General features: G+C 36.3%; 2 pseudogenes; one reads left to right on the top strand and one right to left on the bottom strand.

The window, feature by feature from the left end:
* The first annotated feature begins 4,612 nt into the window (after positions 1–4,612).
* On the top strand, positions 4,613–8,971 carry LOC101973448 (large ribosomal subunit protein eL31 pseudogene; annotated as a pseudogene).
* A 109-nt stretch (positions 8,972–9,080) lies between these two features.
* The window catches only part of LOC101973736 (actin-related protein 2/3 complex subunit 2-like), a 74,010-nt pseudogene continuing 64,699 nt past the window's right edge, over positions 9,081–18,391 (bottom strand).

The following is an 18,391-nucleotide window of genomic DNA, read 5'->3' as shown; positions in this document are numbered from 1 at the left end:
TCTTGGAGGACACCTCCTATCCAAAGCACAACACTAGGCAATAGTAATTTTTTAGATCCCTTATAATCATATCAGACCACCGTCATATAGAAAGTCAGTTGTTTTTTAAAGAGAGAGAGAGAGAGAGAGAGAGAGAGAGAGAGAGAGAGAGAGGGACAGAGAGAATTTTTAATATTTATTTTTTAGTTTTTTTTGGCGGACACAGCATCTTTGTTTGTATGTGATGCTGAGGATCGAACCCGGGCACACATGCCAGGGGAGTGCGCTACCACTTGAGTCACATCCCCAGCCCCAGAAAGTCAGTTTTTTTTTTAAGTTGTTGATAGATCTTTATTTTATTTATTTGTATGTGGTGCTGAGAATCGAACCCAGTGAATCATGCATGCCAGGCAAGCGCACTACCACTGAGCCACAATCCCAGCCCTAGAAAGTCAGTTTTTAGTCAAAATGTTATTATATGGCATGATGGTAATATACTATAGTTTTTGAAATTTTTTTTAAAACTTTCCATCTGGGAGAGACTACTCATTTTTGGGCTAACAAAGGGCTCAACTAGAATCATGGCTCAAAGGTATTTGTGCAGATATACTAAGTAATCATATATATATGTGTGTGTATATATATACACACACATATATATATATATATACACACATATATATATTTTCAATTTTATTTTATTGGTTCTTCTTATTTATACATGACAATAGAATCCATTTTGGTAAAATTATACAAGTATAGGACATATCTTATTCTAATTAAGACCCTATACTTGTGGGTAGGCACAATGGTGGGTTAACACTTCAAATTATAAAATGAAGCAATTTTAAAAACTTCATGGAAATTTTTCATGCTACAGAAAAAAACCTCATCTTTTATGGACAATGTACTTTGGGTTACAATGTTCCAACTTGCTGCTATACCTTAAAATGTTAACTATATATCATTGACCATGAACTGGCTTCTACTAAAAAATGTAACTACTAACAATCACGTAAGTGACAATCCCAATTTCCTTCACTTCAAGAGTCTATCCATAGTGTTGTTGGTTGTGCTGCTTATAAAATAAGAACTGTGTAACAACTACTTTCATGGGATAACAAAGTCCACTATTACACAATTATAAATTATAAATTCATCAACACTTTTTAAAAATAATTTTCATTTGTTGACATATCTTTATATTTTATTTTGTTCATTTATTTATATTCAGTGCTCAGGATTGAACCCAGTACCTCACACATGTGAGGCAAGTGCTCTACCACTGAGCCACAACCCCAGCCTTCATCAACACTTTTTTAAAAAATAAAATATGGCTGCCCACAGGATGTTATACCTGGACTTGGTTCCATGCTCACAGATTTCATTTTGCAAGGGGAAACAATCTTTCAAATTAAACAACAATTATATATATGATTATATATATAATTGTGTATATATATATATATATATACACACACACACACACACACACATACATATAGATGTGTATATATAAATTTTTTAGTTGTTGATGGAACTTTATTTTATTTATCTATTTGTATGCAGTGCTGAGAATTGAACTCATCTATAACAAAAACAACCATCCTAAAGATTTTCACAGATATATTACAAATAATAGTATGAAACAAAAAGTCTGGCATAGTTCTTAAAGTTAAGTCTTACAGTAAACTCTTAAATTGGCAGGACTATGTTGTTTTTTTTGGTATTTGTTTGTTTGTTTATTTATTTATTTGGGACTGGGGATTGAACCCAGAGGTGCTTAATCACTAAGCCACATCCCAAGCCCTTTTTATTTTTTATTTTGAGGGAGGGTCTCACTAAGTTGCTTGGAGCCTCACAAAATTGCTAAGGCTGGCTTTGAACTTGGAATCCTCCTGCTTCAGCCTTCTGAGCCACGTGGATTACATATGTGCACCACTACAACCAACTGGCATTGGTATTTTGAAATCCCAAATTTCTAAATAAAGTATGCTACAAACAACTATGTATTCACATGTAGCATTCACATAGGGAACTTACAATCTAAAGATAAACTTCCTTGAAATTTACCAGATCCTATGCCAACTAGGCAGCCTCTGCCTAGGGTGAAGACTAGTTAGATTTTTTAAAAACTTCTGAGCCAGTTTAATGGTGCAGCTTTTATTTTTACCTGTTGGTTTGTGTTAACAGCAAGTTTTTAAGACAGCTTGTTTCAACTGTTGCAGCATACTAAATCCCAGATAGAAAAAAGTAAATCTTCATTCAATTTTCACCAGCCTCATTTCTATAATGTTAAAATATCACACAGGCTATACAGGATTTAGAGTATAAGAAAGACTAAAGTTCAAAGCAAACTCAATTTTGCTTACAGGAACATTGTAAACTGACAATTGCTGTTGTTACCTGCCTCGGATAATCCAGATCAAACCACAAAGTATTACATATTTATATGTCTCACTGTTCTAGTAGATACATTCAAATAGCTAAAACATCTTAAAAATGCACTAAGTTTATGAAGTCTCAAACAAAACTTGAGTTTTCTGTACTTACTCATTTCAAATCTAAGTATTTTCTATGTATCACTTCTTTTGCAAACTGATCCATTTCCTTTTTCTTTACAAATATATTTTTAGTACATTATAATTATACATATTAGTGTGATTCCTTGTAACATACTCATACATGCACACAATGTAGTTTGCTCAATTTCATTCCCCAATCCCTTCTCTATCTCTCCCCTCTTCCCTTACCCATTTCCCTTCCTGTACTCCACTGGTTCCCTTCTACTTTCATGAGATTCTCCCCCTGCCTTTTTTTTAAACCTTTTTTCCCTCTCTGACTTCCACATATGAGAGAAAATAGGACCCTTGATTTTCCAAGTTGGGATTACTTTGCTTGACATATTGTTCTCAAGTTCCATTATTTTCTGGTAAATGACAATTTTGTCACATTTTCTTATTTATTCATTTGTACATGGGCACTTAGACTGTTTCACAATTTGGCTATTGTCAATTGTGCTTCTATAAACATGGGCATGCATGTATCACTATAGTACGATGACTTCAATTCTTTTGGACAAATACCAAGGAGTGGAATAGTTGGATCATATGTTGGTTATATGATTAGTCTTTTGAGGAACCTCCATACTGAGTTGCATAGTGGATGTACTGATTTACAGTCCCACAAGTAGTGTAGGTTTTCCTTTCTGCTACATCTTTACCAACATTAATAATAATACTAATAACTATTATTATTATTATTAACTGCCTTTCTAACTAGAGTGAGAAAAAAATCTCAGTGTAGTTTGATTTGCATTTCCTTGATTACTAAAGATGCTGAGCATTTTCCCATATATTTGTTGGCCATTTTTTTGAGAAGTACCTGTTTATTTCATTTGTCCATCTATTGACTGGGTTATTTGTGTTTTAGAAGTTAAATTCTTTTAGTTCTTTATATATTCTGTATACTAATCCTCTGTCAGAAGAGTAGCTGGCAAAGATATTCTCCCATTCTTTTCTATGCATTCTTTTCTATGGAAAAGGTTTTTAATTTGATGACACCCCATTCATTAATTCCTGATATTAATTCCTGAGCTTGAGGAACCCAGTCACGGAAGTTGTAGAGAGCACTATATGTTGGATTGCTGACCCTATGTTTTCTTCTAGCCCTTGCAAAGTTTCTGGAATAATTCCTAGGTCTTTGATCCACTTTGAGTTGGCTTTTGTTCAGGATGAGAAATAGGGATCTAAGCTTCATTCATCTACATATAGTTGCATAGTTTTCCTGGCACCATTTGTTTAAAAGGCTGTCTTCTCCAACATAGTTTTGGCAACTCTGTCAAGGATCAGGTGACTGTGCAGGGTTGTCTTTGTTTGACTTTGTACTTTTTTTTTTTGCTGATTTTAAAAATTAGCTCTAGAAGTTTTCTTGTAGAGCTTTGTGGATCTTCTTTTTATAGGATCATATCATCTGTGAACAGAGCCAATTTGGCTTCTTCATTTTCTTCATTGTATCCCTTTTATTTCTCTTGTCTAATTTCTCTGTGACAAAAGTTCCAAGTATGATAATGAGCAGGAATTGTGAGAGTGAATATCCTTGTCTTGTTTCTAATTTTAGAGGAAATGCTTCCATTTTTTTCTTCACTCACTATAATGTTAGTTTTGGGCTTCTTATACATGGCCTTTGTTATATTGAAGTGAGTTCCTTTTCTTCCTTTTTTTTTTTTAAATTATGAATAGGTGCTAAATTTTGCCAAAGGCTTTCTCTGCATCTATTGAGAAGATTATGAGTGGTGTTACATTTATTGATTTGCCTATGTTGAACCACCATTGCATCCCTAGAATGAAGTCAACTTGATCATGTTGTGTTACAATTTTCTTAACTGTTGTTGGGTACAGTTTGCTAATATTTTGTGAAACATGTTTGTATCTATGTTTATCAGGGATATTGGTCTGTAATTTAATTCCTTAATGTGTCCTTTTCTGACTTTGGTATATCAGTGTTATATTAGCTTCATAGAATGAATTTGAAAGTGTTCCATCCCTTTCTATTTCATGGGATAATTTGAGGAGCATTGGTATTAGTTTCTCTTTAAAGTTCTGGTAGAGCTTTTCAACTTGGGCCTGGCAGAATGGCTCCTGCAAAGAAAGGTGGCGAGAAGAAGAAGGGCCGTTCTGCCTTCAACCAGGTCATGACCTGGGAATAGACCATCCACATTCACTAGCGCATCCAGAGAGTGGGCTTCAAGAAGTGTGCTCCTCTGGCACTCAGAGAGATCCAGAAATTTGCCATGAAGGAGATGGAACTCCAGATGTGCGCATTGACACCAGGCTCAACAAAGGACTAAGGAATGTCTCATATTGTTTTTGTGTGTGATAATCCAGAAAACGTAAGGAGGATGAAGATTCATGAAACAAGCTCTATACTTTGGTAACTTATGTCCCCGTTACCACAAAAGTGGATGAGAACTAACTGCTGATAGTTAAATAAAGTCATAAAACTGTAAAAAAAAAATAATAAAAGAAAGTTCTGGTAGAATTCAGCTGATCCATTTCTTTGCTGGAAAGCTGTTTTTTTTTTTTCCCTCCTGCTTCAGTATCATTGCTTGTTATTGGTCTCCTTAGGGTTTTTATTTCCTCTTGGCTCAATTTTGATTGGTCATATGTGTCTGGAAATTGATTTATTCTAGATTTTCTAATTTATTTCAGTACAAGTCTTTAAAACAGTCTCTAAGGGATCCTCTAGATTTCTGTGATGTCTGTAGTGATATCTCCTTTTCCATCTCTAATTTTCTTAATTAGGTCTTCTTCCTCTTTATTATGGTTAATTTGGCCAAAGGTTTATTGATCTTTTTTATCTTGTCAAAGAATCAATTTTCATTCCATTGATTCTTTGCATTTTAAAATTTTCTATTTCATCAATTTTAGCTCTTAATTACTTTCTTTCTTCTAGTAGTTTGGGATTTATTTGGTCTTGTTTATATGAAGATGCATCATTAGGTTATTTACTTGGGATTTTTTGGAAGACAATAATAGCTATAAACTTTTCTCATAGATTTGCCTTCATAGTGTCCCAAAGACTCAGATACATTGTATCTCTATTCTCATTTGATTCTAATAATTTTTAAATCTCTCCCCTATTTTTTCTGTCACTTCTTTATTGTCCAAAGTCCATTCGATTATATAGTTATAGTTATGTAGTTCCTGTAGTTTTTCTTACTGTTGGTTTCTAATTTTATTCCATTATGATCTGATAAGATGTAAGTAATTACATAAACATTTGTTTTGGTATTTTCTAAGACTTGCTTTATGGCCTAAAATATGATTTATCTTGAGGGGAAGTTTCCATGAGAAGCTGTGAAGAAAGTGAATTTGACTGGTTTTGGATGAAATATTCAATATCTGTTGGGCACATTTGATTTGTCATGTTTTAGGTCTGAAGAATCTTTACTGAGTTTATATCTGAATATTGTATAGTTTAGTGAGAGAGGTGTGCTGATATCACCCAGTAATATTGTATTGGGGTCTATATGGGCTTTTAAGTTGAGTAGTATTTTAAATAATTATGTGCAATGATGTTTGGGGGCATAAATGCTTACCATTATTTTTATCTTGTTGGATTTTTCCCTATGTGAAGTGAACTTCATTGCCTCTTCTGATTAATTTGAAATACACTTTGTTCCTGCTTGTTTTCTGGCTCCATTTGCTTGAAATATCATTTTCCATCTTTACAATCTCAGCTTGTGGCTGTCTTTGCATGTAAGATGAGTCTCTTGTGAACAATATATAGTTGAATTTTTTTAAAAAAAGTCCATTCTGCCAGTCTACATCTTTTAATTGGAGAATTGAGATCATTTAAAGTTAGCATTATTTATGAGATAATTATTAATTCCTGCATTTTGGATAATTTCTAATGTTTAATTCAATCCAATTTTTCATTCACTTACCTACACTTTCAATGAAATTTCACTCATTTGCAAGCTTTGAAGTTTGTTTTTAGTTTCTTCCATGGATAATATTTCATTAAATATTTTCTGCAGTGTGACCTTAATAGTCTTGAAATATTTGAGTTTCTGCTTATCGTGGAAGGTTTTTATTTCTTCTTTAATTTTGAAGGATATTTTTGCTGAGTATTGCTATATTGACCATGTGTTATTTCCTTTTAGAGTTTGGATTTTAAAGTTTGTGCTGAGAAGTCTAAAGTAATTCTGATTGGCTTAATTCTTCAGTTTTTAAAATTTTATTCCTGCTTATGTTAGGCATATTAATTATAATATATCTTGGAAAGTTTCTTTTCTTCTCTTTTCTGTTTTTTTTTTTATCTTTTCAGTGCTTCCCATATCTATCTGCCTATCTTGTTCCCAGTTTTGGAACATTTTTGTTATTATTTTCCTGAAAAAGTTTATCCATACCATTGGCCTGTATCTCAAATCTCTCTTTGATTCCATTGATTCTTAAATTTGGCCTATTAATATTGTCCTAGAATATTTGTATAATCTGATCATAATTGCTTGTTTTCTGTACTTTAATGCTGTCTGAATATTCAAGGCCAGCCACTTGGTCTTTCAGTTCTGAGATTTTATTTTCTACATAATCTACTCTATTGAAGAGACTTTAAGTGAAATTTTTAATTTTATTTATTATGCTTTTCATTTCCAAGATATGTGTTTAATTTTTTTAGTATCTTTATCTCCTTATTGATTTTCTCATTTTGGATGAAATATTCAATTAGGTGTCTGTCAGGCAATTTGATTTGTAAAGCCAAAATTAATCAGAAGAGGCAAAGAAGTTCACTTCATGTAGGGAAAATTCCAACAAGGTAAAATAATGGTAAGCCTTTATGCCTCAAACATCATTGCACATAATTATTTAAAACATTACTCAACTTAAAAATTGGATCGAATTAAACATTAGAATTTATCCAAAATGTAGGAATTAATAACTATCTCATAATAATACTGACTTTAAATGATCTCCTTCACTGACTTTTTTTGTTCACTTAGTTATTTTTCTGTGTTCTCACAGTACAAGGCATATATATTTATTTATATATGTACACACATATGTATAATATATATATTTGTCTCTGCTGAGGTGTTTGAAACTGTGGATGAGGATGTAACTTCATGGCCAGACTGGCCTTCTTTCTGTTTCTTTTTGAGTTATGCATCCCTAGACAGAGCAAGTGTCTTTCCTCCTTTTGTACTGTGTATCAAGCTACCAGCTGGAGTGGTTTGGAACTGAACCTGGTTGAAATGGCTCTTAGTGTCCCTACTCAACCATACAAGGTAGAGTAGATAATGGGAAATACCATTCACTGGAGTTTTGTGGGACAGACAAGATAAATGCATTCCCAGGGCAGGACTCATGCTGAGTTTTAAATAAGATGTTCCAGTGGTTGGGGTATAGCTCTCATAGAAATCTGGTTCTTTATCAGGTGTATCTATTCTGGAGAGATTAAATCAACACAATGTCTAGGGCTGGGAGATATTGATCTTGCTTGGGCCTTTGGTGTTTCCTGAAAATTCTACTCATAGGGTAGAGTAACTAATAAGCCTAGGTGAAGGAGGCATGATGGGTCTCACATACTCTTCAGCCCATGAATATGTTCTTCTAAAGCTAATTTTCTGAATGCAAACCTGCCTACCTGTTCAGTTACCCCACCCTCTTTAGCTGTTCATGGGAGCCAATGTGATGTAAAGGGAGAGTGTGTTGTATTCCCTTCCATATCTCTGTCTTGAATCCTCCGGGATGCAATCTTCTCTGCATCTGTTTTAATTGCATTTTGCCAAGAACGGATTAGGCCACATGGTGATTCCTGGCCAGGATGGTATGGCAATAACTTCTATAATGTTCCAGGTTACTGCAGCAGAAAGCTGTGGTGTGACCTGCTCAGGTTGGATCCCTGCTTTGGCTCTCCACTTATGAGTTGAGAAACATGGAATACTTCCAAACACGAGTTTGCTGTGCAGCCTCTGCTTCAGCTAAGTTCAGACTGCTTGTTAGTTCTATAGGTGTTCTCATGTAGGATCTGATATGTTTCTCTTGCTTTCTGTTTGCACCCGCCTCCTCTCTTTCTGTTGTGACCTGGCACCATTGCTGCCATCAAGTTGGCTCTAATGTACTCTTTCTTGCCCTCTGTTTGAAATACCTGAATTTCTGGGTCTTTCTGAGTCTCATAACTGCTCAATATTGAATTTTAGTGAATTATCTCAGTCACCCACCTTGCTGAGAAACAGTATTCCTACTGCTTCAATTCTGAGCTGTGAAACAACTGAAAAGTTGTAGACTTCCTCTAGTCCGCCATCTTTGTCTCCGGTCATTTCTTTCCTTTCATTCAACCTCAGGAAGGATCACGAGGGCTAGTGATTCCTCTCTACAGGCAGTGATCTCTTTCTTCTTCCATCTTCAGGAAAGGTACTGCTCCAGTTGTGAAAGAAAGTTGCTACTTTTTGGAGATCTGCATCAAGTGGAGGACTCTTTCTGTATAGTCATCATAAGGGCAATGACTCCCAAGAGGAGATTGGTCACAATTTGGACTTTGTTTTTCACCATTTGACTATTCTACTCTTACATTACAGCCACTTATTATCATTCCATCTAGCTCTTGGACAGTATCAACTGCAGCTTGGGAATCTTCAAATTCAACGAAAGCAAAGCTGGAAGTTCTCCTGGTAATCCACACTCATAGGAGTGGTTCGAAATAGACAAAAGTCCTTTGCAGTTCATTCTTGTTGAATTGTTTCCTACATCACCTACATAAAACCTATAGTGCAATGGATAGGAACCACAATGTGTTATTGAGATCTTTGTTTATAAATGTTGGGGCTTAAGTCCAAATGCTCTGATAGGTCTTTCTGTTCTCCTCTATCCCAGTCCCCACAGATGCCTGGCATTTTCCATATCCACAAAATGACTTACTATGTTCTTTTTTGGACCTCTACTATCTAAAGTAATGCATGATATGTAGTTGACACTTAGAGAATATTTTCTGAATAAATGGCTAACTAAAGTTTGTGTCTGAAGGGAAATATACACCTATAAATTTAATAGGTTAAAGTACTAAGAGTGGGTGAATCTTACCAGAAGTGGAAATCATGTTCAAATGAAGTCAGGAAAGAAAGAGTAGTTGAGATGAGCAAGAATAATGGGAATCTCATAGAAATTAGACTCTAAGGAGACAGGGGGTGGGGAGGCAAGATGCCAAGTGCAAGTGGAAGTGTTAGACTTTGAAATGAGAAATGTCACCTCTTAGACTCCAATAGAAAGATGAGCCAAAGAGGATGGGTGGATCCAAGCAGAATGCAGATTAGTGGCAGAAAGCTGAGGTTATATTTTCTGTTAAAATAGGAAATGAGATTATTGGCTGGGAATGAGAATGGAGGAGAAGAAACTATAGAATAGATTTGAAATAGTCACGAAGAAATGTGGGGTGAGAGCTTCCTAGGATACATGGAAGAATTATCAGGTTGAGATTTTTTTAAAAAAAATATTATTTTTTAAATTTATGTATGACAATGGAATGCATTACAACTTTATTACACGTATACAGCATAATTTTTCATATCTCTGGTTGTATACAAAGTATATTCATGTCTTCATACATGTACTTTGGATAATAATGACCATCACATTCCACCATCCTTGCTAACTCCCTGCTCCCTCCCTTCCCATCCAACCCCTCTGCCCTATCTACAGTTCATCTATTCATCCCATGCTCCCTCTCCCTATCCCACTATGAATCAGCCTCCTTGTATCAGAGAAAACATTCAGCATTTGGTTTTTGGGGACTGGCTAACTTTACTTAGCATTATCTTCTCTAACTCCATCCATTTACCTGCAAATACCATGATTTTATTCTCTTTTATTGCTGAGTAATATTCCGTTGTGTATATATATGCCACATTTTTTTTTATTCATTCATCTATTGAAGGGCATCTAGGTTGGTTCCACAGTTTAGCTATTGTGAATTGTGCTGCTTTTGAGACTTATATACTAGGAACGTATGGTTTCACTGACCTGGGCCAGACTCACTTTCTGCATTCACACTTACATTCACCTCTTTACTTATATAAGTGAATCTTTCATTGTGACCTACTGAAGAAGGATAAGATTTAGTTAACTTTCAGCAACCTTAATATGGGAAGTTGTTCTTAGCACAGGGGACAGGTGTGGCAAATTCCAAGTTGCAGATCAAAGGCCAATCTTGAGGTCAACAAGTTTACCGGTCTCTGGGAGTTCATAGATAGGGCTAAAATTGAACATAATATGATAAATGACATCTTAGATCAAAGAATGAGATGCCATTAATGAAAATTAATTGAAAAAATTAGTTAAGATAACCCCAGGACACATCAAATATCAGAATTAATAACTCCTGAGATATTTCCATCAGCACATTTATTCTCTGAAAAAGATCAGGTGACATTTGGCATGATTATTACATCAACTATGGTCACAGGCCTGCCTATCAATTATAGAGTACATACTTATGTTTAAAATGGACACATTGAATTTGCTCCCAGATAGATCTTTAGAAAAGGAAAAATACACGTATACATGCACATAAGAATGATTAGATGGATATATACCAAATTATTCTTTTATTTTTTAGTTATAGTTAGACACAATATCTTTATTTTATTTTTATATGGTGCTGAGGATCTAACACAGGGCCTCACACGTGCTAGGTGAGCACTCTACAGCTGAGCCACAACCCCAGCCCTACCCAATTATTAAAAGTAATTAGATGATAGAGCATAATTGCTCATTTGGGTTTTTATCTTTTTGTTGTTATTTTGGCTGATCCATATTTAAAACCTTCTTTAAGAGGTAGGAAATAAGACATGTTATTTAAAATACATGCTGGATCACCATTACATCTACCAGAATGGCAAAAATCTAGACAGCTAACAACATCAGTAGTAAGGATGTGAAGAAACAGGATCTCTCATTCAGTGCCAGAGGGAACGCAAAGTAATATGGTCACTCTGGAAAAACATTTTGCTAGCTTCTTACAACAGTGAACATAGTCCTAACATATTTATCCAAATAATTTAGTTGAAAATCTATGTCTTCACAAACACCAGCACATAGATATTTATAGTAGTTTTATTTATAATTAGCAAACCTTGGTAGCAATCAATCAAAATATTCTTCAGATGGTGAATGGATGAACAAACTGTGGTATGTCCAGAAAATGGATTCTTATTCAACACTAAGCAGAAATGAGCTACAAAGCCCTGAAAATACAGGGAGCAAAAATACATTACTCATATTACTAAGTAAAAGAAGCCAATCTGAAAAGGCTACATATTGCGTGATTCCAACTATGTGACACTCTGGAAATGTTAAAACTATGAAGATAGAAAGATCAGTGGTTATCAGAGGCAAGGGGTAAAGGAGGGTTGAACAGATGGAGATCAAAGTATTTTCAGGGAAATGAAACTATTCTATATAATATCATAAGGGTCGTAAAAGTCACTGTATACATTTCTTAAAATCCATAGAATCCAGAACACCAACAGTGAACTCTAACATGAACTAAGGACTTTTAAGTCATTAAAAATGCACATACATGTTGAGGTAGCAAGTTCACTAAGGGAAGGCTTTAATGCTTATGTGGTCACTACAGAAGTGGGTATATAACTCTCTGGAATATTCTACCTTCATTATGATGATTATTATGCTAACAATTTTGAGCGCTTACTCATTTAACTTATTTAATTTTAACTCAAAATCTTAATTTAATTTATTTTACACAACACATTTTATAATGATCATGGAATATGTATTGTTTTATGTTTTCTTTGTACATTTCAAATCTTCCCAGTTCAACCCCTGGCTTCCTCAATCCCAAGTGTCCATGCTATTACTGATCATACTGTATTTTTAGCCCATCTAACTAGTTAGATGGTGTATTAGTCAGTGTTCCCTCAAGAAATCTACCAGTAGGAGATATATACGGAATTACACACACACACACACACACACACACACACACACACACAGATTTATTATAAGCAAATTGTTTACATGATTATGGAAGCAAGTTCCAGAATCGCAGTAAGCAAGCTTGAGACCCAGGAGAGCCAATGGTGTGATTCTTGTTCAAAGACTGCAGCCTTGTTCCCTGAGGAAGAGGCAGTGTTTTCGTTTGATGATGGCGTGTGGACAGCAGCTGTGCCCTGCTCTGAATTATTCCATGATGCGTATAACAGTAGTTTTCAGACTGTACCTAACCCTCAATTACTTTATTTTGGAAAGCAGTATTTTTTTCTGTGAGTTTTCATTTTAAGCCCAACTGTCAAGGTAGAATGGCTCTACACCTTGTTTGCACAAATTCCCCAGACATCTGCCCAGCACAACTCTAAGGCACAAATTAATAAATAACCTATTGCACAAACTTACCAAAATAAATCAGAAGCACTTGGATAAGTAGGCATCCCAAATCACATCAGAAACATGAGACACGGGAGTTTTCCAACCTCACCAGATATAATCACCTCATCTAAAACTCATAAAAGGAAGAGCCCCACAAGATTGGACATGGCTGCACCCTGACCCCATCACCTGGCTACTCATCATGAACTTTGCCCACGAAAATTGCCACCTCTGATTATGACTGTGGGCTTCAGCTCAATATGTGACGACAATGCATGACCTATTCCAAGCTGATAGTTCTTTTTTTTTTTTTTAAATCTGTTCTACTTAGTTATGCATGATAGCAGAATGTATTTCAATTCATTGTACACAAATAGAGCACAACATTTCAATACCTTGGTTGTACACAATGTAGAGTTGCACCATTTGTGAAATCATCTATGTACCTAGGGTAATGATATCCATCTCATTTCACCATCTTTCCTGCTCCCACCCTCACCTTTGCCCAATCCAAATTCCTCCTTTCTTCCCATGTACTCCCCCATTATGGATCAGCATCTACAAATCAGAGAAAACATTTGGATCCATTTACCTGCTAATGCCATATTTTGTTCTCTTTTAATGCTGAGTAATATTCCATTTTTTTGTATATATATCTATCTATCTCACAGTTTCTTTATCCATCATCTATTGAAGGGCATCTAGGTTGTTTCCACAGTTTAGCTATTGTGAATTGAGCTGCTATAAACATTGATATGGCTGCATCACTATAGTATGCTGATTTTAAGTCCTTTGGGTATAAATCAAGGAGTGGGATAGCTGGGTCAAATTGTGGTTCCAGTTTAAATTTTCTGAGGAATCTCCATACTGCTTTCCACAGTGGTTGCCCCAATTAGCAGTCCTACCCAAGACATATGAGTGTCACTTTTCTCCTACATCCCTGCCAACACTTATTATTGCTTGTATTCTTAATAACTGCCATTCTGACTGGAGTGAGATGAAATCTTAGTTTTGATTTACATTTCTCTAATTACTGGATATGTTGAACATTTTTTTTTTTCATATATTTGTTGCTTGCCAAGCTGATGTTTCAAGCTAACATCTCAAGCTGACACATCAAACTAACACTCTGAAACTGTCCTCTTTCTATCTTGACCCTCTAACAACTCTGTGACATTAATTCTTAATTCATTGTGTGAATTATAGTGTGTGCCTTGAGTGTTATAAGTATTAATAATTAATAATTAAAATGGGAATAAAAGAACTTGCGATTGCCTGCCTTATGACAATAGGTGGCCTGTAAGTATTCAGTAAATTGCAATCGTTGACAGTGCTGCAGCTTATGAATTTATTGTTATTCAATAAATTCTGACATTGTGGAAAGACACAAACATGTTTGGTCTGTGTTAATGGTTTATTTCTCTGACAACGTGGAGGCAGGAAAGGATCAACATGACAGGTAAAGACAATCAAGCAGAGGGGTTCCCTCTTAGTCTTTTTGTTGTATTCAGGTCTTCAGCTGATTGGATGAGGCCCACTCACATTAGATAAGGCAGTCTTCTTTTTTCAACTTCCTGGCTCAAATATCAATCTCATTCAGAAAAATCATCACAGACACAATGAGAATAATGTTTGACCAAATGTCTGGGCACCCCTTGGTCCAGATAAGTTGACATATACAAGTGACCATAATACACAGCTCATAAAAGCCCTTAAAACTTCCATTGAGAGACAGTTGCATACCATCCAGGAGAACAAATTCTAAATGATACGTATAAATGCAGTCAGAATGTAACATTTTGAGTGCCACGTTGGTGAGTTTTTCAGGATGGCCTGTCTTGAGGGGTGTACTTTGCAGTACAACATGGGGCTTGTGGAGAGAGGAGTGCTACATGAGGTTGCACCATTGGGGTAGAGTAGCAGTGGTGTCAGTCTCACCAGATCTGTTGGCTTACATCTGTGTTTGTATCTGAGGAATACTTGTGTCACAAGAGGTGCATAGGTTCAGAAAAAGGGCAAAAGCAGAGCTCTGGGGAGAAGGGGGAACTAGAGGTCACAAGTCTTACAAAATTCCATCTGAATATCTTCTGTCCTGGAAGGAAGTTTTGTAACTGTACCAAGCAAGTAGACTATGAAAACAAAACTTGACAGTGTTACTAATTGACTGAGGGTTCTTTTGCTCAATTTGGACAGAAATCATGGATGGGCAAAGTGCAGCTTCCTTACTATTAACATCTCTGAACTTTGGTTGTCAGCAACTCTCAGCTCTTAGTGTTAGAGACACTCCTCACTTCTCTCCTGGTGGAGCTAACAGATCCTGAGAGCTCTCTGGAACTCACTCTTCCAGCAGCAAGAGCTAATGACTCCTGGAAGCTCTCCATTTCTCCCTGCTGTTCTTTGGCTGCTAGCTGTCCTTAGCTCTGGCCCATGGCCATTTTCAGTGGCAGGAGCCTTTAATGTTACCAACTCTTAGTGCAACCACCTCAGCTTACTCCACTCAAGATAGAAATCAAGAATAGCCAAGATATAACTGAAAGAGGTTTTATGAAGACATATGTTGTCTCCTAAGGGGAAGCAGTACACTGCTTACATAGAGAATATGGTGGGCTCCCTCATACACTGCAATGCCCTAATGGCTAACCAGACTTTCTGCTTAGTCATGGTTAGGGGAGGGGCTCTTTGTGGACCAGACTGGGGATATCTGGCTATAGAGGGATGGAGTCATCCAGAGAGGCTGCAAGGTGGAGCCTTCTAGGATGGACCTGTAACCTGAGCTTGCTGCAGCAAAAGCAAAAGCAAAAATCTCTGAGCTGCCGTGGGGCATCTGGTGTAGCTGTGGCCAGGCAAACAATGAATGTGGGGTAGCTAGGCTGTCAAAGATGGAAGAAAGAAAAATTAAAATTTACTTTGTGGTAGAGCATCAGACCCTTGTCTCCTGACTCAACATTATACAAAATATGCCATTGAAAAACATAAATTATATTTCTGCTTATTTCACAACAATGTAAACATTTTGGATTTTTCTTCCCAGATGAAAATTGTGTGAATTTGCTGGTGCTTCCAAAACAAAACACAAGTTGGGTGGTTCACACAGTGAAAATTATTGTCTTGCAGTCTGGAAGCTGGAACTCTGAGATCAAGGTGTTGGTGGAGTTGCTTTTTTTTCTGAGAGTGGTGAGAGAGAATGTGTTCCATGTCTCTTTCCCAGCTTTTGTCATTTACTGTCAATCTTTGGTGTTGTCTGTTGGTTTGGTGTTGTCTGGGTTTTGATGTTATTTGTTGCTTCACCACTGTCACCTAACCAGGCCCATTTTACCTGCTCCATAGCGTGCCAATCATAGAGACACTGAGTTTTGCAAAAGACAAAGTTTAATAATAAAGCAACCAAGCATAGAGGGGAGTCCCAAGTTTCAAATTCACCTCCCCAAAGATAGATTTTGGTGCTATTTATTTAGAGGAAGGATGACTTTAGCAATAAGTAATGGTGAAGTAATCAGTGGTTTGAGAAGCATCATCAAACTTCATGACTCTGCATGGGGCTCGTGTTCAGGAGATGGTGGCATAAGCATGCTCTCTGGATGGAGTTTTTGGTTTCGTAACTCAAGAGATCACCCTCAGATACTTGTGTGGACCCAAGAGGTTTTGACAAAAGCAGTCTGCAAGACCATGAAATGTAATCTAGGCAACTGTTATAAAAATTCACAGGGCAGAGGTATTACTTACAGCAAGGCTAGTGGGAGGGAGGCTAATCACAGATTGCTCAGCTATGTATCCTCCAAAATGAGTAATTTTTATTTATTTATTTATTTTTAATTGGTTGTTCACAACATTACAAAGCTCTTGACATATCATATTTCATACATTAGATTGAAGTGGGTTATGAACTCCCAATTTTTACCCCAAATGCAGATTGCAGAATCACGTCGGTTACACATCCACAATTTTACATAATGCCCTATTAGTAACTGTTGTATTCTGCTACCTTTCCTATCCCCTACTATCCCCCCTCCCCTTCCCTCACATCTTCTCTCTCTACCCCATCTACTGTAATTCATTTCTCTCCTTGTTTATTTTCCCATTCCCCTCACAACCTCTTATATGTAATTTTGTATAGCAATGAGGGTCTCCCTTCATTTCCATGCAATTTCCCTTTTCTCTCCCTTTCCCTCCCATCTCATGTCTCTGTTTAATGTTAATCTTTTCTTCCTGCTCTTCCTCCCTGCTCTGTTCTTAGTTGCTCTCATTATATCAAAGAAGACATTTGGTATTTATTTTTTAGGGATTGGCTAGCTTCACTAAGCATAATCTGCTCTAGTGCCATCCATTTCCCTGCAAATTCCATGATTTTGTCATTTTTTAATGCTGCGTAATATTCCATGGTATATAAATGCCCCATTTTTTTTATCCATTCATCTATTGAAGGGCATCTGGGTTGGTTCCACAGTCTAGCTATTGTGAATTGTGCTGCTATGAACATCAATGTGGCAGTATCCCTGTAGCATGCTCTTTTAAGGTCTTCAGGGAATAGTCCGAGAAGGGCAATAGCAGGGTCAAATGGTGGTTCCATTCCCAGCTTTCCCAGGAATCTCCATACTGCTTTCCAAATTGGCCTCACCAATTTGCAGTCCCACCAGCAATGTACAAGAGTACCCTTTTCCCCACATCCTCGCCAGCACTTGTTGTTGTTTGACTTCATAGTGGCTGCCAATCTTACTGGAGTGAGTTGGTATCTTAGGGTGGTTTTGATTTGCATTTCTCTGACTGCTAGAGATGGTGAGCACAAAATGAGTAATTTTTAAAGTCAGCTAAAAGTCAATGATGCTAGAAGGTTTATCTTGGTAACCCCCTCAGTTTCATTACCCTGAGTTTAGCTTTCACTTTCACATGGCATTTTTACTGTGTGCAATTCGTGTCCAAATTCTCTCTTTTTATGAAGACAGTTCAGATTAGGAACTCACCCTAGTCCAATATGATCTCATTTTACGTTAACTAATTGTATCTGTAATGACACAAATTCCAAATAAGGTCACATCTTAAGAAACTGGGAGTTAAGGCTTCCACTTGTGGAAGTTTTGAGGGGCACAGTTCAATGCCAACATAAACTAATATTCTCTTATTATTTCCTATGTTGATTTTGGACCTTTTAAAAATTCCTTGAGATTATGTTAGGTTGTTTGAGATTTTTTTTTTAAACTGGATGACTTTTTTTTTTTGAGATTTTTTTTAATGTAGACTTTTTTTTTTTTTTTTTTTAGTTTGCTATAAACTTCCCTTTTAGAACTGCTTTTGCTACACCCCATCCTTGAGGGAACAGCTTGCCTCACCTGCTCTGGAACTTCTCTAGTGTTGTAATGAGAAATACCTTATTAATTTGGGGACCACCACACATTTGCAAACTGCAATGCAGGGAGTTAATCCCTGTAGGGAAACCTTTAACAAGTGGACACAGGAGTGAGTGGATAAGTGTTTATTTAACCTTCCCTAAAGCTAACAATTTTGAGGTGACTTTTCACCTATGTTGTTTAAAA

Source organism: Ictidomys tridecemlineatus, chromosome 9 (assembly GCF_052094955.1).
Source record: "Ictidomys tridecemlineatus isolate mIctTri1 chromosome 9, mIctTri1.hap1, whole genome shotgun sequence".
Taxonomy (NCBI): domain Eukaryota; kingdom Metazoa; phylum Chordata; class Mammalia; order Rodentia; family Sciuridae; genus Ictidomys; species Ictidomys tridecemlineatus.
This window is presented reverse-complemented; position numbering and strand designations above follow the sequence as displayed.